Source organism: Labrus bergylta, chromosome 12 (assembly GCF_963930695.1).
Source record: "Labrus bergylta chromosome 12, fLabBer1.1, whole genome shotgun sequence".
In the NCBI taxonomy this organism is placed as follows: domain Eukaryota; kingdom Metazoa; phylum Chordata; class Actinopteri; order Labriformes; family Labridae; genus Labrus; species Labrus bergylta.
Genome location: NC_089206.1, coordinates 8,216,762 through 8,243,633, shown reverse-complemented (window position 1 = coordinate 8,243,633; position 26,872 = coordinate 8,216,762). Strand labels below are relative to the sequence as shown.

Sequence of the window (26,872 nt, the reverse complement as noted above, 5' to 3'; positions counted from 1 at the left end):
AGGTCTTTCACATAGTGATGTCTGGGAAATGTAATACACACATAAACACACAGGCTCACAGAGGGAAGCCAAAGTTATTAAAACTAATTAACTTGAATTAACATTTTAAAAACTTCTGTGTGCCCTTTGGAGATTTAGGTTGACTGCTGTAAGTAACACAAATCCATCCAGACCTCTAGGAGGTGTGTGTTAAGCCCCTGGTCAGTCTATCAATGCAAAGTGAGAAAAGCTGTTTCCCTCCCTGGGCTGCACTCCGCCTCCAGCTGCACGCAGCACTACAAGTTCTCTTTGCACCCATGAAGGTGGAAGACTTATGTGTTAATCCTGAAGCCCCCACCTAAGCTCCTGTAATAAAGCACGCTCTCAATGAGGACCCGTCCCCTCCCTACAGGCAAGGCAGCTTAGGCTTCAGCAATCACTAGCTGGTGAGCCGCAGGAAAGCTAATGAGCCCCTCGTCTAGACGTCCGGCACCTGCATTCATAGCTGCTGGAGCGGGGGGCTCTCTGGGGTGCAGGCAGACTGCAGGTGGAGATGATGGAGGTCTGCAAAAGGCCAGCATTGAGGTCCACAAGGGGGATCATCTGGTGACCAGCAGTTTGCTGGTCTGAATACATAGTAGTCAAACACACTGCTGCCACAGCCCCGGCGGAAGACTTGAACTCGAGGCTAACCTGAAGCTGAGTGGTCACTCAGAGGAAAAGCTTGTGGACTTCAGTGTAAATTTATTAATGAGGTCTAATTCTATGCAAAGGTCCAGTTGTTTAGCTTACGGTCTTTATACAGCGTGTGGACAGCTTCCTGCTCCTCGTGGGACTATAGTTGTGCACAATTCAAATAGGCTTCCAGTTTGTGTTAAAAGCACCATTCTGATTTTACATTTAGGTTGTACATGCGTTTCTGCAGCTTACCAATAGAATGGGTTCATCTGATACATTTATGTTTGCCTACATTCAATCTTGACAGGAGAATATATATATATACTGTATAACAACAGACTTTTTATATATGTTAATTAAGAATAGACACTGTACACAATATGGGAACATTAATGACCATTTACACTTTTTTTATGCGAAAGTTGTTTTCAAATTTGAGCCACTAAAGCTAACGTGGTGTTAGAAAGAAAAAATAATATCAGAACATCTCTAGTGAAAATATGCTTTTTTTATAATCTTGTTTTTTCAGAGTTTTCATTGGTTTAACAGCAGTTGTGTTAAACATCAGAAAACTATCATAAATAGCTGACATGAACTGCTGACCTATGCACCAACCAAATTTTGTCTATGGATCAGAGAACCTCATTTATGTTGGCCATAATTGTCCAGGCTCCAATTATAATCTCAACGCAGAAACAAATCCACTCTGATTGAGGGACCAACTGAAAGAGCAGTGAGCTGGTGTCCTGCATGTTTTCAGAATCCTGTTCAGGAGAGTGGAGCACTTGTGTAAGTGTTTGTTATTCAGGTTTAATTATGTCCACGGGGCCTGGGAGTGTAGGCCAATCTACACAGCGCCTCTTTAGCCCGAGCCACCGCGGACTAGCTTGATGTCTTCCTTCTCTTTCCTCTGCAGTGAATGAGCAATTAAAGGTCATATCAATTAGAGCATGTTGTGGTCTCCAGACTCATTTTGAAACAGCTTGCTCCTGTTGCACTGTCAAGAAGGAAGTATACAAATGTACAGCCTGGACTTCCTTGCCTAAATGTGAATTTTTGAATATTTTTTAACAAGTCATGCTCCAACATTTGGAGTTATGGCGGTAATGAGTAACTTGGCCTGGAACTTATTAGCCTTAAAGGATTCACACTGAAAAGTATAGATCACAATGTTAATTTGTGAATTTATCAAACCGAAAGTAGATCTGTAAACGACAAGCATGTTAAATTATAAGATAACTGCATTTTAAGATGTCCTTGTAGTTCATGCATTTATTGTGTATGTGTTAATGTACTGTATATGCTAAGTATCCTATTCTCTGTGCCAAGAAATGCACATTAATTCAGCATTATAAAACAGTAAACATAAAAATATGTTTGAACTGCACTTTGCAGTCAATCAGGGGTCAGATATATTACAACATGGGTACAAGAAGCAGAACAGAAATCCATTCAGTCAAAATATGGAGAGTCTATATTATCATCTCCCTCGTGTTGGTCTGCAAACATTCATTCACTCTGTGCAAAATGAGAGACAAAGAATTGTTTTCATTGGTGATCCATGAATCCTAATGAAGAAGCATGCACAAAGCGACATATCGCTAAAGGTGATACGTGCTGTTACCATAGTGAACCCCTCCTTCTTTGTGTACTCTGAGATTAAATGTGTTTGTTTGCGAGTAAAACTACTGACGTGGGTTTCTTGGCAGTCTTACGGGGATGGTTGGTATGTTTGAGAGAAAGGAGGAGGGGGTTAGGGGGGGGGGATTCCTGAAGTATGATTAGATGAATCTTAATTCATTCATTTATTCATGAAACCCATTGGCTCTCCTGTCTTTGAAGACAGCACACCAAATGCCCTTGCTAGTTTCATCATCAGTCTTTGTATTATTTGTAAAGAAGAAGTAAATTGTTTTCTTCTCATACAAATAACGAAAGGTGGAACCAAAGAAAGCAATATTACAGCACAGCGCAAACATGATCATGGCGAGGCAAGTGGTTTTGCATCAGTAGCCTACATTAATGGTGTGACACAGTTTTAAGTTTGTTTTTGTTGATAGCCGGCTGTTTGTGTTGATGACAGGTGGTGTTGCGTTGCAGGCCCATTTCACACAGAATGTAGAAATCTCAGCTGCTGTCATGTGGATGTAGGGGTAGATTGCAAGCAGCGAGAAAAAAAAAAATGTTGGGATAGGTGGTGTGCTGGTGGGAACATGATATGAATAAATCAGAAGGTGCCATAACATATAGGGGAGCATTTTTTTCAAAGTCTGCTTGGAAAGTAATTTGGGACAGCTAGCTCATCAGTGGCCTCCCACACCATTATAATAATCAGACTAGATGTGAATGAACCGCATTAGTGCAAACTAAAGATCTTTTTTTCTGCTTGACAGTAAAGCATTTTCTATAAGAGCTTTACATTTAACAGCCATGCCCATAAAAAGTCCTTCAATACAGTAAACGAAAGATTACTGAATTGAAAGCGTGCAAAGTTATTTTTATTCTATTAAATCTAATTTTATTTTGGGGTAATTTTTCACTGCCTTGCCTGAGAATTGCTGTGCTGCCCTTATGATTTATACTCTGTATGTGACTAAGTGTAGCCGTGGGAAGTGCTTGCATATATCAATATGTGTCAACAGGCTCATACAGGAAATTGGGTGGCTTGATAAAGCCTGCTTCAATGTCGGTTTGACAGTGTCCTTGAGCAGGTAAAAACCAAGGTCAACACAGAAGTTAATATTGTGAGATATTTTACATACACACAGTATGTAAAATGAATACTTTAAAGGAAGCCCAGAAACCTGTTGTTCTCTCTAGATCCATTTTTTCTTTCATAAAGTGGCATGTTGTAACAGTCTGTTTGCAGAGAACCGACTCTCACTCATCTCCCAGCAGCGAAAAAAAAAAAGAAAACAGGAACAAATAGATGTGCTTCAAAGAACAAAGCTTTCATAGGTCTGCTTAAGTCAAAATGTTCCTTTTTAATCCCTTTGGAAGTATTCAATTTGTGGATTCTTCATTGTGTATAATCATATGCATGAATGACGCATGTTGCCTCTTCAAAGCTGTAGCAAACAAACTAATGTTTTCCTTCTTTTCTTTCCCCCTCTGTGGATCCTCCTGGGCTGTCGCTGTCATCAACAGGTAAACACAATCTTTATTTGTACTCTGAAATATCTACACAGATGATAAAACACTCCTCTCACCTGCTATGGTCTGATAATTTTCCTGTCAAACTCCCCATAGCCTCCCTTGACCGATCATATATGATGTATGCCACTGAGTGTGGATGTGGGTGGGTGGGGGGGGGGGGGTCCCCTGCTGACCAAACAAGCCCCTGACCCCCCCAACCGTGCAACCTTTTCCTGGGCGCTGTAGTGGAGAGAAAAGGGCAAGAGAGCAGCGCTCAGGCGAAACAATAGCACCGCAAGGAGATGTCAGACCCAGGGAGCTGTGAGGTGGATGATGATATGAGCCCACTGGTGTTGTTGTTTCTCACTCTGCTGAATGCTAACACATGGGCCCCCTCATGGCTGGGCGGCGACCCATTGTGCGGTCAGGACCCTGGTGCTAGTGGTGGGAAGGGGCTGGTGGGATGTAATGAGCCCAGTCTCTACCACTGGGTCGTGGTCTAGTGGAGCAGGTTTTGTGTGCATGGGTGTGTGGATGCATGCTTGTATCTGTGTTTTAGTATGTCGCTTTGGTAGCAGGCTGCCCTCTTTCTGTGTTTCCCGTTGGTGGATATCAAAGGCCTGTTGTTGTTTGACTCCACCTGTCTGCAGCCGCCTGCTGCTCACCGTCGACACTGTCCATTAAACTGAGGGCTGGATTTCTCTGCCACTGTCTCACTCTAAAATACTGAAACAGGCTTTTTGCTTATAGCTGAACAATTTGACCTGCCTTTTTGTCCTTAATAAAACAACAAGTAGAGCTGCATCAATACCAGTTTTAAAAACGCATCCGACACAGGCTAAAAGCAATATGGGAGATTGTTGCATGACGGTAAATTCTGCATTTTTTTTACATAATAATGTATATAACAACATAATTAACTTAATCAACTTTGAAATGCATACTGTATCATTACTTGAAATTGATCGCAGGATCTTGCTTTCAGATGTTTATTAGCACTCGTCCGTTGCTGTCTCTGGCTTAAAGAACCCGGTGAGTGAAACAGGATGGTGTGGAAATATGAGGGATGGGAGCTGAGGGATGAGGGAGGTGTGTCTGAAGAGAGCATTGTTTTGATCAGAAAGTCTGCCCTGAAAGTCACATAGTAAGCCTTAAACCTATAGTATGAATAATTGATTTACCCGAATGGTAAAATGGTAACTATTGTCCAAAACTGAATTCTGTGGTATCAGAAAGTAAAAGTTGGTATTAAAACATTTCTAAAGGTAATTCAAAAAAGTGCAAAATCCCAAGTATTCAGATATTTTACTTTCTTTCACCTTTGCATTTTAGTGGAATTCTGCATGAAAAAGCAAAGTGATCTTAAATAAATGAACCATACATTCACTCAGCAATAAAATATTCACACCAAAGAAATGTTTTAATTAATTCAGCCTGAATGTTCTCATCTCTATTACATTTCATTATGGGTGAGTAAATATAAATGAGGATTTCCATAATCCTTTTTAAAAGTTGATTTTACTGAGATGACTAGTGATGTAATGTAAAGGTGGGTCACAACTTGTCTTCCAAGGGTACTGTGAGGATACTTTTTTGTCTTGTTCTCCTTCTTTTTTTTTTTTTTAAAGTCTGGAGGACAGCCTGCTGGCAGGCAGGGATGCAGAGAGGTTTTCTCTCACAGTACATGAGTGAGGGAGACAGATGGAGCATGCCAGACAGAGGTTTGTGGATTTATCCAGATTTATGATGGGAGGAAGTGAGGTTGGATGTGAACGGGGAGAGAGTTGGGGAGGGTGGGAGACGGTTGGAGGCCAGAGGAGGCCAGCATTCAGTGCTGGATTCTGAAAGGCTTGAAGGGTCCCAGTACAGTGGAGTTTCTGTCTGAATTGATTGTGTTTTATTTTAGCACACAGCCCTGTGTGTTACTGTTTTGTCATGTACCGAGGAGAGCGTCCTTGCCTTCACATTGAACTCCATTACATCCCTCCCAGGAGCTGTCTTTCAGATCGCTTGATTGGCATCTGCTTAGGCCTCTCTTCCACAAAGGCATCTTGTTCTTATTTCCCACTAATTTGGCTTCCCTGGTCTCTCCACTTACATTAACAATACAAGATTGTTAACGCCTCCTCCCTTTTGTCATGTCATTTAAGGAGTCGAAAATCATGAATAACATCCAAACAATTGCCGGAGTGTGATAAACATCACTGTTTATCAAGATAACAGTATAATAAAGAATAGAAAAATGGGTGTAGTCAGAGGAAGAAAACTGCTGCATGAATTGATCAAGAGATAAAAGATGACGATAACTTATCATAGCAGATGTTTGCTTTCATATGAAATATCCCTTTGATAATCTACTTTTTATTCCACGTAGTGTTGATGTTTACAAAGCTTCAAGGTTGTTAACTCCTCCTCGGGGGAGAGGGAAACATAACAGCCATTCTGGGATACGGGATGAAAGAAAATAAAGATGTTCTTCCTTTCTCACAACGTTGAAAAGGTTGAGCACGTTTCTGTAAAGGAGCTCTGATATGCTATGCTGTCACAAGTTTTTACAGGTTAATATAGTGCTCTATTTGGTGGAAACAGCAAAATCCAATTTAAAGAATATCAAGGGGGACAAAACAGTGAAACCATGGTCTTTGCCCCTAAAAGTTTACCCCATTTCTCAGCGCAGTGCCTGCAGTTTTTGTTGTGAAAGGCAACTTGGATGACACATAACTGTGGCGTGTACGTACAGGATTTTTATCCATGCTCACAAACAATTTCTGCTCTCATGAGTGGACCAGTGGGTTTCTGACAAATGATACCTTTCATCCTTCATCCATTGCTTGAGAATACATGGGGTTTGTTGGATCGGTAAGAATAAATCAATTTTCAAACAGCTCAAAAACATTGGGCAAGGCTCTCTCTCTAAGCCTGCCATTATTCCACTTGCTTGCCTTCTCCGCTATCTAGTGTAACCCTTCTGAGTCTGGTATCCTCGCTTTATAGCCAATCACAGGGAGGCTTCTGTTTGAGTAAACCAAGGTATAATGGAGCGTCTCCCTGTAGAGGAGTCACGTACTACTGGGTTTCATTCATTTCATTTGTAAACGTTCGGAAGGTGTGGGGGTGGCCCTCTCAAAGCCTTGAAGGAAAAAAAGCGGTTTAGAGAGAGTGTGGAAAAGAAAAATGCCGTGCAGCAAACAGTGAAAAGGGTCACAGTCGAGAAAGACATGGGAGGGAAGTATTATAAACAGTCAGATCCAATGAACTACAAAGAGAACGAAGCAGTGGAAAGGGGAAAGTAAAAGTTTAAGAGAATAACAGTTCAGTTCTTGATTTTTTGGGGGGTTTGAGAAATCCCTGAGTTTCCGATTTCTTAAGACATGACATTTGCAGGAGTGGCATGAAGTTCTTGTGCCTCACACATGTCTGACTACCATCCTATCCTTGAACTACTAATATTAAGCAATCATTGAGATGCTACATAAGTGTATAGTTTTTTGTTTTTTTTAATTCAAATAAAAAAAATTGAAATAATCCCAAAAGAATAAGTTACAGTTCAAGTACCAACAAGATAAAAAGTGCATTATTATATTAGCCTGTTGCAACAAAGCCATATACATCCCACTTCTGACCATGAGAGAGAGAAAGATAGTTTAGAATTATGATGATATATATTGGGGTTTTTAGGAGGGCCCATGCCATCCCAGATCCCTCCTGGACCAGCCCCTGCTACAGATATACAGACAGCTGCTGTTTAGAGGCTAATCTCAGTTCAACAAGGGGCCTAAAGAATCCTAAAGGCTTGTTAAGTGGCAGTATAAAAATCTTGGTTTTTAGGCCAGGCCTGACAAGTAAACCCTACAGCATTTACACAGAAAGTACAGTAACTGGGTGAAGGTCAAAGTCAAGGACATGGTTTGGGAAATTTTTTGGGGGGGAGTTCATTTGACAGTGACTGCTTCTGAGCTGTCATGAACAATATATAAAGGAGCCCACATGCTGTATTTTTATAAGGAAGGATGACCCAAGCAGTAGAGTTGATTTTGGGATGGGTTTGGATGCAGAGCAGAGGGAACTGGCAGTGTGTCGGATGCTTCACATTGTCAACATCTTGATTAATATACTGACTCTCATTCTACAGTGGCTGTAAGGACCAAACCATCAGGGACAGAATATGCGGCACACGGATAAAAGTGAGAGAAAACAAATCACAGCAGTCTTTATTATAACACGGGTAGCCCCTAAGGATAACACCTAAATAAATTAACCAGTAAATAAATAAATGACACTCAAGCGGGGAAAAAAAAGAGATGAAGGTGCAGTTGTGAAGATTAGATACTTCCTCATTGAGTTTACATCAAAAGATTTCTGCAGTCGAGCAGTGTCTCCTGCTTTTCCTCACTTGACTTGCTCCTTTTGATTTAATTCGTGCAATGCAATTATGACAGTCGCAGTCTGGAAGATCCGCAAACAACAGACCATCGAAGAACTGTGAATGGGGAAAAACAAAGGAGCCTGATGAGAAATGAGAGAAAAGAGGGAATCTTAATTACAAATCTGCATGAGGATAGTAAGATCCTAACAGCCTTAGGTAGGAATATCAAAAAAGGTGATAAAACAAGGGCCTGTTTGAAACTTCTACTGTCGTCCATTCTTGTAGGGTGAGCAGAAAGTTTTTATGGGACCTGCTTGTATCATTACGGTCCTGTCTGTGGGAGGAAACAGCTGGAGCGGCACACTACTTGATGAGCAGTGCTGCTGGTGAGAGGAGCTTTTAATGTAAAAGCATCCTCTGTCACAGCACCTCCCTGTGGCCTCTGCCTTTACCAACAGCCTAGTTGAGGAAGGATTACTGTAGCTAAAGTCATGCTTATTTAGACAGTACTTTACACCATTACTCCTAATTTCCCTCCTTCAGAGACATCAACATTTTCCTCTCCTTTTACTTCCATTTCTCTCCTTTCCCCTCAAGAACAGATTTGCTTTCTTCATCTCACCTCCTTCACAACACCGGCCATTTTCAATTCTCCTCGTTCTCCTTCAACCCCCCCCCACCCCCCACCCCCACACTTCTGCTGTCTTATTCCTCTATACCCCTTTTTCCCTCCCCACCCTCCCTCTAACCCCCACCTCGCCTGCCTCTCTAGGGAGTTTGGAAGGGAGAAAGAGGGGCTAGCCATGAAAGATAAAGATGAAAGCGAACGGAGAGAAACAAACACGCAAACAAATAAAACCCTTAAGTAAAGTAGCTTTTTCCATCAGAGTCGCGGCGGGGAAGACGCTGACAGGGAAACTCTGCTGACATGGGTGGGAATCAAAGCTAGATACGGGCGGAGGCATTGTGGTGGTGTGTATGTGTGCTTAGTGGACCCATTAAAGGACTCACAACCTAGACATGGTTTGGATAAATCACTATTAAGACACCTGGGGAAAGAAATGTAATTTCCATATTGTGCATCCACCGTAAGTGTGGTTTCAAAGGACTAATATGTCTTGGGTGAACGCTCATATGAGTGCGTCTGTGATGTATTTCCTTTTGTTTTTCATTGTGTGTCTGCTGTATCCTGAGCCCATTAGTGTATGCTGGTGTCTGGTAGATAGTGTGTGCATGTTGCTTCAGTCAGAGGGACACTGTGGGATCTAATGAGGCCAGGCTCCCAGCCATCTCGGCAGCCCAGCTTTTACTTACCGGAGAGGGCTGGATGAACACAGGGGCCAGGGCAGGGAGGTAATTAGGTAGGGAGTGGTGGTCAATGACGGGACCCCCCCCCCCCCCCCCCTCCACTCCAGGCCCCTCCATCCTCCAGCTGCTTTGTGCGCTGTGTGGCCCCGCACAAAACGGCTGATGAAGAGGCAGGCTGACCTTCAGGCCTGGCACACGCTTCCAAGGGTGTCTACTAAAAAACCTGCTGAGCTATTGGAGGTTCGGCTTCCCAAAACACACCTCTGCAGCAGTATCTAATGCACCGGCTCCTCCTAAACTTTTAAAATACCCAAACCCCAAAGAGAAATTGAGGACTGAGGGGTGAATACAAATCAGGCATCACATTTTGGCTTCAGATGCTTGCAAAGTTTTCTTGACCTGGTCTTCTTTTTTTCTGTTTTTTATACTTCAATCCACCCAATATTTAAACTTTTATCCCCACTACATGCTACGATAGCAAATGGCCATGTCAACATTGTGTTTCTAACTGTGCAGACAAAGAGTGTTCACTGCATCGAGAGGCAGACGATTTATTATGCTTGTGTTGGCAATATTGTTGCCTAAAAGTAAATTCTCATGCACAATCGCAGAATGAATCATCTGATCTTTAGCATCAAATAAGTCGTTGTTGGCTGCGGATGTGACATTGGACAATTTATTCCCTCTTAGGCCATAAAGCTGGCCATGGGCGGACAAGCGTCTCTCTTAGATGGGCCACATAAAGGCCCGAGACCCAATAAAAGGAATGTCACAGGAAGTGCACTGAATGTCATTAATAATAAATCACAATTGTCGGAAACTGACCCGGCAGCAGGGATGGTCGTAGTGGAAAACCTCGGTGTAGAGGGAGAGCACCTCTATTTATGTCAATCACAGACTTGAATCTGGCCTTTTATTACTACGAGAAGCAATTAACCTTTCAGAAAACAGTGTCACTCAAGCACAGACAAAAGAGCATTTTGGATATGTTCAACAAGTCTGCAGACAAATGACTTTGATAAGGTTGGTGTTAATGGGCAACCTGCAAAAATGGGGTCTAAGTTCACTCCTATTTAACAGTGCTCTGCAAAAATTCATCCGTTAAAGTCCACACAGAGGCTCCTACTCTTTTTTATGTTCCGCTTTTTTTGTACATGGTTGAAAATATTTTTTAGTTGAATGGTTACAACTGTTTGTTTTCTGTGGTAAATACCAGAATGATGTAGATGAAAGCTAATTATTTGTAGTGGCATGGGATGTGTTCAGTGAAGCGTGCACTTGGCTCAGAACCAGTAAAGCAGGAAATGTTATGTTAGCACAGCAGGTTCTCAGCTTTTACCTCCATTTAAAAAAAAGGCAGCTAGATTCTGGAAGTCTGTCACAAAAAAAAAAAAAAACACAATCTTTGAAGGGGATGAGTGAGAATATAATTTCAAGTACATGTACACACTTACAAGAGCAAATCAGGACATATGCAAGACAGACACACACACAGCCTACACACACACACTCACTCAGTGTAAAATGCAATTTGCTAACAAAACTCTACATCTCTGTCACTAAACAGCTGGACCCAGATGAAGTTGGGCGATTATGCAGCTCATAAATAGATTTAAAAACTAGGCGGGGTGGAGCAGCAGGAGGGACGGCATGGAGAAAACAGGCAGTCGCTGCGTTTTCCATCCAAGTGAGTGTAACTCGTGTTTGCCGGCGAGGTCAGTGCGGAGGAATGTTTTCGGTTCTATGTGTCTTAATTGGAAGGCTTCCGGACCCTGGGGTTAGCACACCTGCTCCTCTATCTGGAGCTGCAGTGGGAGTCTCCTTTCCAAAAAATCTAAAATGAGCCTGGAGGGTATAAAGTGTGCCTGTGTGTGTAAGAGAGAGATACAGAGAGACAGAGACAGAAGAGTGGAGAAGAAATTGAGAAATAAGCCTGTTTTGTGTGTGTTTGTGTGGTGTGAGTGTTCATACTAAACATCCAACGCAGTTTGAAGCAGTTTGGATGAGATTGAGTGAGTTTTTGGCCGAGGATCAAAAGATAAGAAAAGGTCCAGCACACTGTCTGAGGCTCACAACTGGCACATTTTATGAGCAAACAGAAAACATTTCAATTCCACAAGTATTTTCAACAGGACAACAAATCAACACACCTTCTCCTCATGTAGCAAAATGTAACTTCATGATCAGTCTAATTTAGTTAATTAACCATGAAGTAAAACAGCTACATTTGTAGAAAATATACATTATCCAAAATAAAAATTAAATCTGTAAAGAGAACCACTTCTGTCCTTGTGCAAAATTTTAAAATATTATTTACCATTTGAATTTACATTGTTTTTAAAATGTCAATATCATTTGTTTAGTAATTGCACAAGTACAGTACAGATACTTTAAGTTCTGTCAATTTTACTACATTAATACTTGTAAACCCGGGATTAAACCCATTACCTTTGACTTGTGTTACATACAGGGTGTCTTTTATATTATTTAAAGATTGACTGATACAGTATAATCTCCATGTGAAATGAGCTCATTATCGTCCCTACTTTATGTGTCAGCGCCGTCAGAAAAACTATTGCTAATCCTCCAGCTATGTAACAGAACATACTTGAAATCAGCACACATATTAACCTTTGAATAATGACATCAGAAACTTGAAAGTCAGAGAGAGAGAGGCTTCAGTTCCTGTGTATGTGGTCGATTGGCAATGACTCTTTAAAAACATTTATTATTTGGACATCCTTGATCCTCGTGCTCTTAAACAGTTTAACCTCAGAGGCAGTTTAGCAATTAGAAAAGAAATCATTGTACAGCTGCACCAATGAATTTGAGAAAAAGCAGATGTGTTTGAAAGGCAAGGTTATCCGATGAGGTAGGCTTTTGAGCAAGTGTTGAATAAAAGACACCTCGACTTTAGAAAAATAATAATAGCAGATATTTCAGTGACTTCAGTTTCCTTTTAAATAAAAAATCTATACAAATCTGCAAAAAAAAAATAAAAAATTCATCATTTCATCTGTTTTTATTAAAAGAAAATATCTTGTCATTGTAAACTTAAACACAAAAACCTATGAGACTGTTTGGTTAAACTAGATTAAAATCAATGTTTTATCTCTGGTTATACCATGTACTTGTTTTGAATGCTTTTATTGCTGTTTCAGCCTTTGCTTTCTAATGAAGTAACCTAACTTTCTTTCGCTCAGTACGGTGTCCAGGACATTTAGTTTTTTAGACTTTTGTCCAGAGAGTGGCATTTCATATGCACCTGTCCCTTTAGACTTTTTGAGTACAGGACATCTTTTAATTGTTAATGTTCAGCAGATGGTTGTAAAGTAACTGTCACATTTTGCTGTACAACTCTGACCCTTGGATTTGGAAACTCGGGATGCATGTGTTGTTTTTGTCTGTGCTGGCAGCCGTGCTGTAGTGCAGGACCAACATGCTCTGATGTGTTAGCTGTTCCCTGCAGGTTTTATGGATGTTTTGGCCCCGCAGTCACCACTCCCTTTAAAGAGGCTCTACTCTGAGAGATTAAGACTGCCAAACCTTCACCTCTCCCTCTCCTTTTAGAGTAATTACGCAATTCTGCCTCTCTGGGCGAAGAAGGGGAAAAGGCACTCAGATTCATTGAATGCTAATTCAAGCAGGAAATTCTAAAGGGATCTACATATTTTCACATTATATGTACAAGGACATCAAATAATGGCCACATATTGTTTAGCAAGCCTCTGTTTATCCCTCACAAAGAGTTCTCCACATAAAAAAAAACACCCTCTGCAAATAGGGTCAGTCTTTGAGGTCAGGGGGAGACTTCATGTCATGAGGCCTAGTTTTATTCTATCTTATTTTTAATGGATGAGGAAGAGGGGAGAAAAGCGTTGCGTCGCCTGGCTGAGCTCTGGCAAATATTTTGGCATCTGGGAGCTCAATATTTCATGAGATAAGATGATGGACACAAAACAGAGATCCACTGGTATTTGTGTCTACTTGTTATATCCCGATTTACCCCTTCTTCCATGGCATGGGCTTGTCATAAGACAGACCTCGACTCCTTTTTGAGATGCACAGAGGGGCAGAGAAAGCTAGTGGGCTGACTGAGGCAATTAGGTCTATTATTAGTACGACAGAGGAAGGATTGATGCGCACAATAGTCAGTGTGTAAGCAGAAAGCTGGGCTACGTGAAGGAAATTCTAATAGTGAGAATTTCCTAGATTATATGGGCCTTCATTAACATTTTCACACATGGCTGCCTAACAAATGAGAAAAGAGCCCTGGCATACCAGCAAATTTATCACGTGCACACAACAGACCAGCGAGCTCCTTCTTTGCCTCTAAGGTGCAGAACACACTCTGCACCGCTCTCACAGCAACATTAGCTGTGGGCACTTTGGGTGTCTTTTGCTTTTGAATAATGGGGCAGCAGGACTGTGGTGTTCCATACTACATAATATATAAAGGTACACATTGTATACCTGGCCATCTCTTCTTTGGTATGTTCCCCAGATGAACCTAGGCAAGATAATGACAAGGGCCTGCGCTGTCAAAGCTGTCTATCAGATTCTCCCAAATGAAGCCAACAGGCTCTCCAACACAGTATTCTGGACTTGTTCCTAAATTCTCTATTCCCCGCTTTAATTTGGCATGAATTGTCGCTGTTAAGAACTGATACAAAGGCAGGCCTCTTGCCTGCAGGGCAGCCCCACTTGAATTAACTGTGTAGCGCACTTTACATTCCCTGCTCCCTGACATCTTGAGAAATGTTCCCCGGGATCTTTTTTTCCCACCGAGAAGTTCATTAGAATGACAAATAGCATCCTGCCATAAAGTGGAAAACATCAACACGGCACAACAGAAACTGCGATGTGAGGGAAGTGACATGCAGGGAGGGAGATGAATTAGACTCCATTTGATTCTATGTGATATCAGTAACCACGGCTTTACCATCCTGTCGCTTTGAAGATTCTGCTGACTCACTCCTGCTTTTTCTCTGTCGGTCTGTTTTCTCCATGGGTTGGACTTTGGGAGCTTTGTGTTCCTTCAGGTTGGCAAGCCCATGTGACCTTTTCCTTTACCTTAGAACTACCATATTTGATTTAACTGATTGGCTGGATGATATTGAGAGGTTCTGTTTGAAGAGTTTAGCCCAGCACTCACAGTTTGCTTTTAATCTCCTCAATCTTGCTGTTGGTGCCATGTCAGCAGAAGCTCACGTTGATGGTAGACAGGTCAAAGTCGTTCCCTCCACTCAGCTTGTTTTGAGGATCGTTGCGTGAACGACCTGTTGCTACAAAAAATGCCAGCAGCTCATAAACCTCTTCATCCTCTTCGTGGTTGCCCTGGCCGTCTGCCAGCCTGGCCCACCGTATCAATAATGAACGTTTTAAAGAACAGCTTAGGCAAGTGCAAGTCTACCTAATGTCCTTAAGACAAAAGGAGATATTGCCATGGACAGGGGGGCTAGAAATCAATTTCCCATTTGCCGCTTTAATTTCAGCGAGATGGGTGGAGAGATTAGGGCCGAAGGCACCTGTAAGCCCCCTCTCTGATGAGCTTTACCTGGGCCCTGCCGCACCATCTGGCCTGACCCCCTGGCTAATTAAAGTTCTCAAATTGATCCACAAACAACGTGATACAGATCTGTCCTTTAGCACCCTCAGCAACACGTCTCATTGAGGAAACTGCCCCATAATGGCCTCATAAAACAACAGTTGTGGTTGTATCCGGACATCTTTGCTGCCATCCATTGGATTGGCTTGCTTTGGATAATGGTGATGGTCACTTCAATAGTTAATTAGATAACACAGCCAATAGGGTGCCTGGGTCTGACTGTTTTTGATCTTCTGTGTTTGTCTTAATTGTCAATTTTATTATTGGGACTGACTCAGTTCCAGGTTTGTTAGAATTTTTTATTTTTCTATAAAATACTTCTGAGCATCTAGAGCTCTCCTACATATGATGCAAACACAAATGGGCTCAAATTATAACTTATTTTCTAGTTTATAAATTTACCATGCAACAATTGTATTTTTGACCTCCATGGGTCAGCAGAAACCTTACGTAATGACCCGGCTTGCATATCTGTTCAAAAATTGGCATAGCAAAAACTTGTGAGCAAAGATATGCTATCACATCCAGCAGTTATTAAACTTTATTATTAATCTGGAGACTTATGTCAGTTCACCTGATGTATCAGATTCTAACATTCACTCTCTTTAAGCCCTGTATTTGGTACCAGTTGATGTTGAAAATACTTTGATCTTCAGCGGGTGAATGCTTTAAGTATTTTTCACTTTGTAGTCGCTAACTGCGTCTTTCTGCTGTTTTGTGCCAAGCAGGTATTGTAGAGTAGGATTTTATATGTATATTTTTTTTTACCAAGAAACAGCTGGGAAATAAACAGTAAAGTTGTTGGCAGCTTACAGGGACAATGACTTTCCATAAAGTTGTGGGTAACACTGGATGAGGTGGTTGGTCTATGAATTTTGTTTCCAAATTCACAACATCACATTATTTTCAAAGTGTCATTCGACACTTTGTTATTATAAGAAATTGGATTTTAGACACACAAAGTATTTTGCGATTGAACTACCAGTGCTAAGTCAATCAATGATGAGGAAATAAGAAGCTCTCAGTTTTCAAATAATCATCTTTAGTCAAAAATTATTAAGAGTTTGACACTCAAGCTAAATTGCTTCATCAAGGGTGTTGATTTGTGGTTTAATCAGGTTTGATTGAAAGTGATGAGTCCCAGGAAGCACAAGAAAATTAAAGATCAACATTGTCACCTCGCTTCTAGATTGCGCAAGGAGAAAGGTCACATGTATGGTTTCCTATAACATAAAACTTTACATTTTTCTTGCTGAAGGACAGTTTAACATTTTATTAACCGGAGAAGCTGAGGGATCAAACCCCTTAGCTACAGACTAAAAAAAGACTACTATACAGAAAATGTGTGTGTAATATAAATCTATCCTTGAGCAGAGGATGATGTTTTCATGTGAGACCCAACACATATACGTCACGGTCACCAAAACAGAGTGATACTTAGGTGTGTTTTTCATGTCACACAGTCCTCTCCCTCCTCCATCCCTGACTGTGTTTTTGGCAAAACAGCCCCTGCAGCCCGTCCTTCTCTGCACAGAGTAAGGACCCTCTCAGGCAGCTGTGCTGAGGTAGCATTACGCTTCATGTCACACTATACTAGAGTCTGAAAGTCCTCCACACATAGGTGGGCTTACAGTCCTATAGCCTGTGTCCACTCCTGCATTAAAGAGGAATCTCATGAATGCAGCACAAATCTGTCCTTGACTTATTTCATATAGCACTACAGAAATCAAGCACAATAAAGAACCAGAGAGTCTAATTTTCATATTTTTGTACAAGTACATGTGGGCAGAAGTACAAGCAAGAAGTTAATATGAAGTGAACTTGGTCTAGTTTCCTAGCCAATGAAATTACATAATGGCCCATCTTAGTAGTCATGTGCTTTGCTTCCAGGAGTTATTTTTAGCATTGTGCATGTTGCCCTTCCCTTTCGTACAATGGTTGTCAGCTTCATTGTGGTGAATTTTTAACAAGGGCCTTTTCCTAAGCCCCTCAGAGGAGTTAATTAAAGTGATAGAGGCTAGAGCTGATGAGCCACACCACCCTGACCTTGAGGCTCCACTCTCCCCACCTCCCTACAATTATACCTGCATAATCAGGACACACATGCACACACATTTATGTATGTTCAAACACACACACACACACACACACACACACACACATCATAGAGACAGCCCAAAGGACCCCCAACAAGAGTCCCTGAGCCTGTAAATCACCATGGAACAGAACCAGTCTAAAGGACTTGATCGCAAAAGGCGTCTTCAAGTTTGCAGGGATGATTTTTATTTTCCAGTCTGGTAATCGCAGCAGTGTTAGGTGTTCATGTGCAGAATTCTTCTGTTCAGTTTGCGTTTCTTCAAATTTTCACCTTTCCCCCCTTTTCTTTACCTCCCCCAGTGTCTCTCTGTCTCGCTGTCTCCAGCATGACGTTACGGCCTCTGTGCAAAACAGGAGACGACTTGCTATTTGGTGATGTGGTGCATGCAAATGATCCCTCTGTCAAGGCTGCTTATTCTAATATGACAGCGTAGTGAGTTATCTGGTCCGCTCTATATTGGCAACCAGATCTGCAGCTGCCAGCTAGAGGGTAGAGGAGCTCAGATGTGTGTGCGCGCCCGCATCTGTCTGTGTGTGTGTCATCAAGCTAGACAGTCCGAGACAGAGAATAGATGAAGACATGCAAGAGAGAGAAGCCAGCCAAGACAGGCATCATATAAGCAAGAGACGGGAAGATGGCTATACGAGAGAGAGAGCGAGAGAGAGAGGGAGAGAGAGAGGGAGAGTCCCATCCTCTTCTACAACCCCTCCTGACCCGTTCTTCTTCTCCTCCAGTGTTAGTGCTGTTTAGTAGAGCTGTCTCTTTCAAGAACGCCATCGAGACATGAATAAAGAGAAAATGAGAAAAAAAATGTTTTGGCGAGAATGGGATGTCACAGCAGATAAGCATCACGAGCTGCTCCATATTTATTATGTGCAACAATTTGACTAACCAGAGAATTTAGATTAATAACACTGGGCCTCGGGAAGTAATTTCCTTTTTGCGAAAGTGATTTACATGGCGCATCGCTAAGAGAACAGCTCTCGCAGGCCTTTTTGTTGTGTCAGCTAAAAATAATGACATTTAAAGTACCAACCAAGGTTAATAGGCTTCCTCTGTGGTTATGAACTTTTTGTGCCTGCCCCTCCCTTTGTTCTCCCCGTACAAATCAACCCACTGCTTTTATTGGTTCAACATTCACGGTGGTAGTAAAGCGACCTCCTGCTTCAGACGCCCTTTTACCCAAATGCACCCCGTCTGTGGAGAGAGTTTCTGTCACCACACGGTTGTAGCTTGTAGCTTTGAAATAGAAACTGGGAAGATTTTTGGACCATTACCTGAGATATTGGTGTAATCACTGTGCCATGGTCCAGCTGAGCAAGTAATTACACATTCTCTGGACAAAAAAAACAAAAAGAAACCCACCAAAGTAAATGTTTCTATAGGCGGCTTCAAAGAGATCTTAATGGTGAAACACAACTTTTCCAAAAGTACAAGTGTTTTCAGAGTTACTTCACGCAACATTTGACAGCTCACCAAACCAAGTCTCACAACTCTCAGGCCTTTTCAGTGTCCGTATACTCAGTCGTATGGAGTAAACCGTCCAGGTGGAAACACTGGCATAATATTTTGTACTCTGGCTGCAGCTCCTTCATGACTTTAGGCTGTGTTCGTGCTTTGGATGGGGTACTGAGCAGTAAGTTTCTGGGGGGCTGCTAAACTTCCCTGTCTCCTGCAATAAAGCCGCTGTTTGGTCTAGGCTGGCCCATCCCCCGCCCAATTCCATATTTTGGATAGATCTATTTTTGATGTCGGGTTCCTCCCCATGTCGAGCAGGTGTTTTTAATGAGGTGCGCCCAACATCCCCGGCAGTCTGCGGGAGGGTAGAGTTATTGATAAATCATTAACGTCCGTGGAGAAGGTGTGGAGGAGTTGTAGCTTGCACTACTCCAGAGAGCTGTCTTGCTGCTGAATATTTCATTGGCACACAGATGTGCTGCTGTCTGCGTAACTGCTCGTGGCTCCTCAGCTCTGTGCCATTACATAGCAGTGGATAGTATCCCCGCACTTCATCCACCAGGCAAATCAAAAGACAGGTTTGATAAAGGAATTGCTGCACCCGCCTCGTCCCAGCTGCCACCTCTGTTAAGCTCTGAACCCCTCCCACACTTTGCTAAAGTGATGTAAAGAAGCGCAGCTGCCTACAACACATGCCCCTTGGTAGGCAGAAACAGCAAACAAATCTGTGTCATAACAGAAAGAGGCGTATTGTGAGTTTACCCAACCGTGGCGATGCGGCACTTCTAATGCAGCAATTCCATTAGACTTATCTCCAGTGGGGGAGACAGAGGAACGACTGCTGAGTCAGACCAGAAGGGGCCAGGGATTACTTATTCCCCGTGTCATCTGCACAGAGGCGTGTAGTTCATGTGCCGCCCTTATCCCCCTGCTTCCCTCTCACCACTGCTTACTCTCCTGTGATGCCATCCTCAGTGCACCCATTTGTCTCCACTGTGTAACACTGCCACCTCCTGTCTGGGAGCCCTGGGGTGCCAGTAGGCATGGCCAAAGTGTGGGCAGCTTACAAGGAACGCATTAGGAAGAGAAATGAAAGAGGGTGTAGTTGGATTGATAGAAAAAGAGAGGGAGGTAAAGAGGGGAAACGGGGAGGAATATGGGGGAAAAGTGAGTGAGAGTGAAAGAGATCTCAGAGCTCACCCAGCCCTGATCAAAGAGCCGTCTCCCTAATCCTCCAGCTTCAGCAGTCAGCCTGTCTCTGAGCATTTCCAGTTGCTGACAAAAAGGGAAGGAAAAACACTTGCGGCTAAACTGCCCTGAAGTGCTGCTATTTTTACTCTTCCAGAAAGGCAAAAAGTGGGACCCCCTGCTGCAGGGATGCACAGGGACTGGGCAAATTTAGAAGAACAGAGCACAGAAGAATAGGAAGATTGTGATGGAGCCATCCAGACGAAAGAGACAAACAGGGTCTATATATAGCCGTACGGTGTGTGCAAAATAGCCAGCAGCAAGTGGGAATATGTTTTTAGCCAACATAGATAATTTGATATGGATATACATCTTAACAAGATATAACTACTCTGAAAAAATTTCCCCTGTAACAAAAATCATGAGCAACTTTTGCAATCAGTCAAGAAAGGCTTACTGTGGGTAAACAAGAATAAAAAGCAAAAATCAAAACAAAATGTGTCTTTTTAGCTATTCTGGAACGAGCCTTAAGTTTTTTTTAATGAGGCATCATAGCCATGTCATGATAGTTTAATATTTATGTAGCATACAGTTCTATTGTTTTAGTGTCTGTTAGAGCAATCAAAAGCAAATATCTATTTGGAATCAATTTCATGTGACCTCTTTGACCCTGAACATGCTGTTTGGCTTGATATCATGCCAGCCACCCAAAGACTTCCCCACTGTATCAACACAGCAGACCATTGTTAGGCCAATATGAAGCAGAATTATAATGGCAAAGAGTTAATGGAAAAAAAGGCGAGAGCAGGATTGATGCATTCACAGAAGGAGATGGAAAAAATAGGGACTGGGTGGAAGGAAATAATGCATGAATTGAAAGGAAAGGTGCAAAGTAAAAGAACGAGGAACGGGCTGAACGGGAGGCTGTAAATCAAAGGAGGGAGTCAGGATGGAGGGAGAGAGGTGAGGTCAGTCAGATGGAGAAAGAGAGGGAGGCGAGCTGGCCAGCAGCAGCAGCAGTGGAGGAGGAGGAGGTGGTGGATGAAAATGCGTGGTGAGGTAATGGCAGTGATGAATAGCCCGTGGCTGATCAGTAGAAGCCAGGTTGGTGTTTGAAGATTAGATTTTAATACAGAGCTTTGACTTCACTCTGCTTGCAAAATAATCACAAAGAGAAAAAGCAAATTAGGACTTATTTCATACAACACAAACTGATAATGGCAGTTTGCCCTTGATGACGAGAGTCTGCACAACCTGCCATGTTTAGGATACTCTGGCCTGCTATTGTGAGAGATGAGTGAATAATTCAAAATGACTTAAAAGCGAGTGAGACAGCATTTGTGAACATTCCAAAGAGTGAATGTGGCCCCTTAAATGATTGCCAAAATACAAGCATGACCGACACCAAAGGCTTGTCCGTCCCAGCGTGTTGTCCTGATTCATTGAGCAATGTTTCTAGCAAATGAACAGGCAAACACAACTATTGTGATGCATTCATGTTCAAAGTGATCGGAATAGTTTAATCATTTGACAGGGGAATGGAGAGCGGCCATTGCCTGAGAGGTATTTTTGATTTCCATATTTGGAGCTTTGTGTTTTTTGTTTGCTTTGGTTTGTCTTTTTCTTGCTGTTTGGTGGTTTGCTGAAAAGTGCAAAGAAAGCCAACAAAAATAAGCGTCAAGTTTCTTGACACCATGGCTTGAAGCAACTAACACAGAGGCTGCTGCATGTGAAGACATGACCTTAGGCTGCGATTATATGAATGAGATGTTCATAATGGATTTCACTTTGTGTCCTCTTTAGAATTGGATTGCTAACGTCTGTCATTTTTATTTCTGTCTCAGGGGCAAATCCAGGCTTCTATGACTGGGGTGGCCAAACTCGGGCCCAAATTTAGGCAGAGGTTGGCATGCATTGTGCACCCGCATTGCATGTGGGCGCACACACAAAGCACAAATATATAATTTATTTTCCATATCTTCCTCAAAGTATCAGGATCTAAGTTAGCTAATAACATTAAGATGTGTGAGATTTATGACATTTCTGGATATTTGTAATTTTATCCACAAAGCCAATCCCCATAAATCCCAATGCAAAGGTAACACTCAAAGTTTATTTGAGTTGCTACAAAAGCCAGTTGATTTGAACTTAAGGACATATTGTCAATCATAGTTTTAGGTGGTCTCACCTAGGCATGCCCTTGCTCAGTCTGGCCATATTTGCTGAGATTGAAATGCACTTAAATATTGATTTAAACATCTGATCATTTAATGAACGACAGTGCACAGTCTGTAAACCTTTCTATACAGACTTGCGAGAAAAACACTTGCAATAAGCAGAGAAGATTCAGCTCGTCTTGCCAACCATTTCGGTGGCCATTGGCGGGACTAAAATAGTACTCTGTCTGTTGCCAAGGTTACAACATTGACAACATGACGTGGCCATTCATTCTCCATACTGTATCTCCCTGGCCTTCTGTGAGAAAGTGGCTGCTAATCTTAGCCCTCAATCTACCCGCCTGTCAATGTGAAGAGGGAAGCAGCCGAGGTATGGGATGAAGGGAGTTGGTTCGGCTCCGTCCCCTCATCAACGGCCCCTCCTTTATCCGCCGCCACCCCCCCTACAGCTTCGCTCCCGGCGGTGCGTGTTACCTCAACCTGCAGATAAAAAGCCATTGGTCCCCCGCTCCTGCCACAGTGTGATGGGTGAAATCAGGGCTGTTTCTATGCAGACTGAGGTGTCACTTTGCAGGTACGCGCTGACTTGAGGAGGAGAGGAGGGTTGAATGGCAACCGGATGGCATTCACAATAAAACTGTAATTGAAAGATATGTTATCATGACTATTCTGAGCTGAGGAAAGTGGTATCAAAGAGACATTCCTGCTTTAAAAAAAGAGAAGAAAGGGAACCTCTTTTAATTAAAAAACAGTGCTCAAAGGGGCGACCAAAAGTTGAAACTGGAGGCATGTTTGGCATGAATAAGTTGCCCCTCTCCTTTGTGCGGTGACACTGACAAATAGAGCTTCGCGTGTGAAAAGGAGACTTATCTTTGATGGGTAATGAATTCAAAGTCATGGAGATGAACGTGCTCTTTGAGGTTCAGAGGGCTTTAGCTGAAGTCATATTATCTCACTCCAACAAATTGAAGCTGCGCCGTCACATGCTGCCATCCCCACAACTTGATTCGTCAAAAGGAGAGGGAGTGTTATGTCTCTCTAGGCACAGATGGACTGCTTTTTTGCATCTGAGGTAAAGCAGTACATTAGTACATGCTGGTCATCATAGCTGCCTTTCAGTATGGTCAAGTTGCATAACAGCTAGTGTAGCACACATAGACGGAGAATTGATTTTTTTGTGGTGCACACATTGCTAAAGCAAAGCTAGAGTACAGTGGGTGTGCTGCTCTGATGTTGTTCCAAGTCAAGAGTTGCCCTTAGTTGAGGACACCTGCAGGCTACCAGTGGCCAGACGCATGGATATTTAACCAGTTCTTTGTGCTGAACCTTTTGTGTTTTTATGACAGACACAGTTTTCAAGATGTGCACAAACCCATTTCTGCTCAATTGCTCCCAGCGGCAGCTCCAAATAGATTTAGCAATGATACTGTGAGAGGGGAGATAGGGAGAGAGAGAGAGACCTCGAGAACAATGTAAAGGCAAGAAGGGTAGAGAGAAAAGAAGAGGAAAAAAATAGGCTGAAAATGAGCCAGAATGGGATTTTTGCCATTCAGTTAAGAAAGGCTTTGAATGTATTTGAATCACAGACTTGATCTGCCACCAGCCTATTTTTATTAGCTGCTTGACAGTGCAGCATAGTGCTGGGATTACAACCAGTGCCTGTGTTATTCAGGGTTCCTCACAGCTAAATTTGTATTTGAGCATTCCTAGCACGCCTTTGCCTTCTCTGAGCACACACTTTAATGCCTTCCCAGCCTTCCTTTTTGTTTTTCGAACTACATGATTTTTGTGTCGCGGGTCACATATTAGGAAACAAACATGGAAGCAATTAGAAATGCTTATCTTGTTCCCTTTCTCCCCCTCATTTTTAACGAGTGATTCCTCATCCTAATATCTTGAGAGAATGGAGCAGATATTCAAATGAGTTCTTTTATTATGGGCAATATTAAAGCGAGGCTTTGACGTTGTTCAAATTCTTAATTGAAAAGAAATGTATCGTATCCTCTTGAGTGGTGTAAATCATATCCCTCCTCCATCCCAGTGCGCCAGTTTATGTTATCTGTGGCTAATTCATGCCACACTTAATTTGGCCTTGATTGTAAATGTCCGGGGTGAGATGAGAGCCTTGTCGCTATTGTGCCTGTGCCGAAGCCGTACATGGTCTCGCAGGATTAGGTGATTTTGAATATCAACTGCGCTTCTCAAATGAGCATCCCTCTCATCGGATGAAAAACCACTTTATCGCTGTCACAGTTGTACCCCTCTTCCTCTCCCTGAGTGGAATGAGAGAGAAGGAGCTTAGTGTTTACACCCAGAGTCAAACCTTAACATTTTACAGGAAGGAAGCGATGTCTCCCCTCTGCCACTTTTGAAAGAAGTTGAGCAATTAAGTTCTGAGCATCCTTCATTACTGGCAGACATGGTGAACACATGCCGTGGATTTGTCACAATTAAACCAGGGCTTGGCTTGGACTTAGCGAAAGATGCAATAAAGACGACAGTTTATTTAGGATAAACTCCCCAGCTCCTTGGAGCTTCACTGGGGAAACCTCCACACTCTAAATCTAGTTGCACGAACATATGAGGGGATAAAGTGGCTCTATTACATTTGTTGACTCCTAAGATCCTCTGTGAAGCTGCAGCGTATTGCATTTGTTGGCTCTTCTATCCCTGCTAGCCTTCTGCACGGCTTCTAGGATTGAATCAGACAGTGCCCAGATCCTCACCACTGCATGGGATGAACACTATTGAATTGCTTGGCTTGTAGATCCACAATTCTAACTTCTTTAGACTATATTGAATTTACCATCCTGGGCAATCAATAATACTAAGTTTTGCAGGCAGTATTGAACTCTATCCTCACACATCTACTCTGGGGTCGGTTTCCCTCCGATTGCTCTGGAATGTGCAGCCTGTCACGCACAAAAGAACAGATTCTGGGTTGGCTTTTTTTAAAACAAGGTCCATAAAGCAATGGGAATAGTGCAGAATAGGGCACAGAGTAAAACAAAAGGAGTGTCGAACATGAAGTCTGTTAAAATGTGAGTAGAATCATGTTCCTGCACAGGCAAGGAGGAAAGGTAACCTCGTATTTGTTAAGGTGTGTTGCATTGCTGATACAGAGACGCGTGAGCATGTTATCTTCTGTGTCGTAGTCTTTTCATTTGCTAATCCAGATGGTTTCCATTGTCTAACGACTCGGGCCCTGAAGAATACTCTGTCCTCTGTAAGCCTGTACATGAAAGCAGTAGGCCTAGAGGGCAATGGCATAGCTGTGCATTGCTGTGGCATTCAGTGCATTGCGATTCACCATTGGCCCCCTGGGTAATGAAAGGCCTAATAAATGAATCCATCAGAGTGTCTGTGTGTTGCTCTCTGTGTGTATCTGGGATGCAGTCAGGCCCAGACGTGCCCAGTCTCCGGGCACACAGAGGAAAGGGATGCCATCGCTGGCAGGCCTGATGAATGGGTGGCACGCCGCGCCATGACAAAGACGAATGTGACAGCCCCCGTCCCACAAAAGGGGGGCGGCGCTCAACTACCGAGGGGAGATCATGTGATGCTGACCACCTCCCCTTCACATTTACATCGCCTACTAGCTGAGCCCAAAGTGGTGGAAGAACCAGAGGAGGGAAAAGAAGAGAAAGGAGAATATTAGATCATCCTATTGAATTTCTTCTCCTCCTCTCATATTCTCCCCATCAAACAGCACAAACAGCAGACATGAAATCAACAGAAGAAGGGGGCAAACTACACAGTATATTTCCTATGAAGGAAATAACAAACACTTCTTTAAACTAAGCGCACTATGTAATAAAAAGAACTCAACAAAATAGCCATCTTGAACCAACACAAAGGAATTCATCAATAGATCTTCTTCGACCAGAATTGATGCGGTAATCTGTGCAAGATGGTAAATAGTGGAAGGCCCGGAGCTCTATTTGGTTTTCAACATTATTAGGAGGTGGGAGGAAATTAAAGACTGCAGATCAATAGCAATATTTGTTTTATATTACTCAGGTGTCCTTTGATTGTCTGCATGAGCGAGCAACTGGAGTCTGATTTTGGTGACTGTCTCTATCAGATAGCTACATACTATGGTCTATTAGGCGGATCACTTACTCTTAAGATGAAGATGCTCTTGTACTTCTCCGAGTGCCCATCAGCAATCACTCATGTTACAGGGCAGCTTATTATCATCAGAGTTTAATTGGCGAGAAGAGGGGTCTTTGCTATTAAAGGAATCTCTCCAGTGTCATTTTAATGATAAAGATAATGCAGTGTTTCAAGCAGGTTCAGGATATTTTGCGCTGCTACCCAAACATTTGAGACCCAGACTGGAGGTTTTTTCAGCAGCGAAACAGAAGAAAACCTCCTTGACCTCACTTCCAAACTCCTCAATAGACAGAGTCATCTTCTTCGTGGCGAGGAGGGGAGGCGGGGGTCTGTTAACTATCCCCTCTAGGATAGGGCCTTCGGTGAGAGGGAGAGAAGCACCGAGGGGTAAGTCAATGGGAAACTGAGATGATTAAGAGGCTTTCACTGTTAACAGAAAAGCGAGGATTGGTTTCTATTGCACCCTCTTCTTTTCACGGCCTGCTCTAGTGGACAGGCTGCTGCTGTAGTCTGAACAGAGCCCAAGCCTTGCCTATTAATAGACTATTGAGTGCTATTGATCCCTGGCTCGTGTGACACATAAGATACAATGAGCCATAGATCCCAGTAAAGAGCCATGTCTTTCTTTTCACTTTACCACAATTGCATATGATTATAGGAGTCTGAAGATGAGTCAGAGAGGCCTATCTCTCTGTAACGATGACCAGAAGTGCGATGGCGGAGTAAAAAGCCGACTGCAATTTAGGAAACTTTTGTCATAT

The 26,872-nt window shown here is 42.6% G+C and overlaps 1 protein-coding gene across 7 annotated transcripts in view; it reads left to right on the top strand.

The window, feature by feature from the left end:
* camta1a (calmodulin binding transcription activator 1a) overlaps nt 1-26,872 on the top strand; it is a 298,102-nt gene that overhangs the window by 84,792 nt on the left and 186,438 nt on the right. The window lies entirely within an intron of this gene.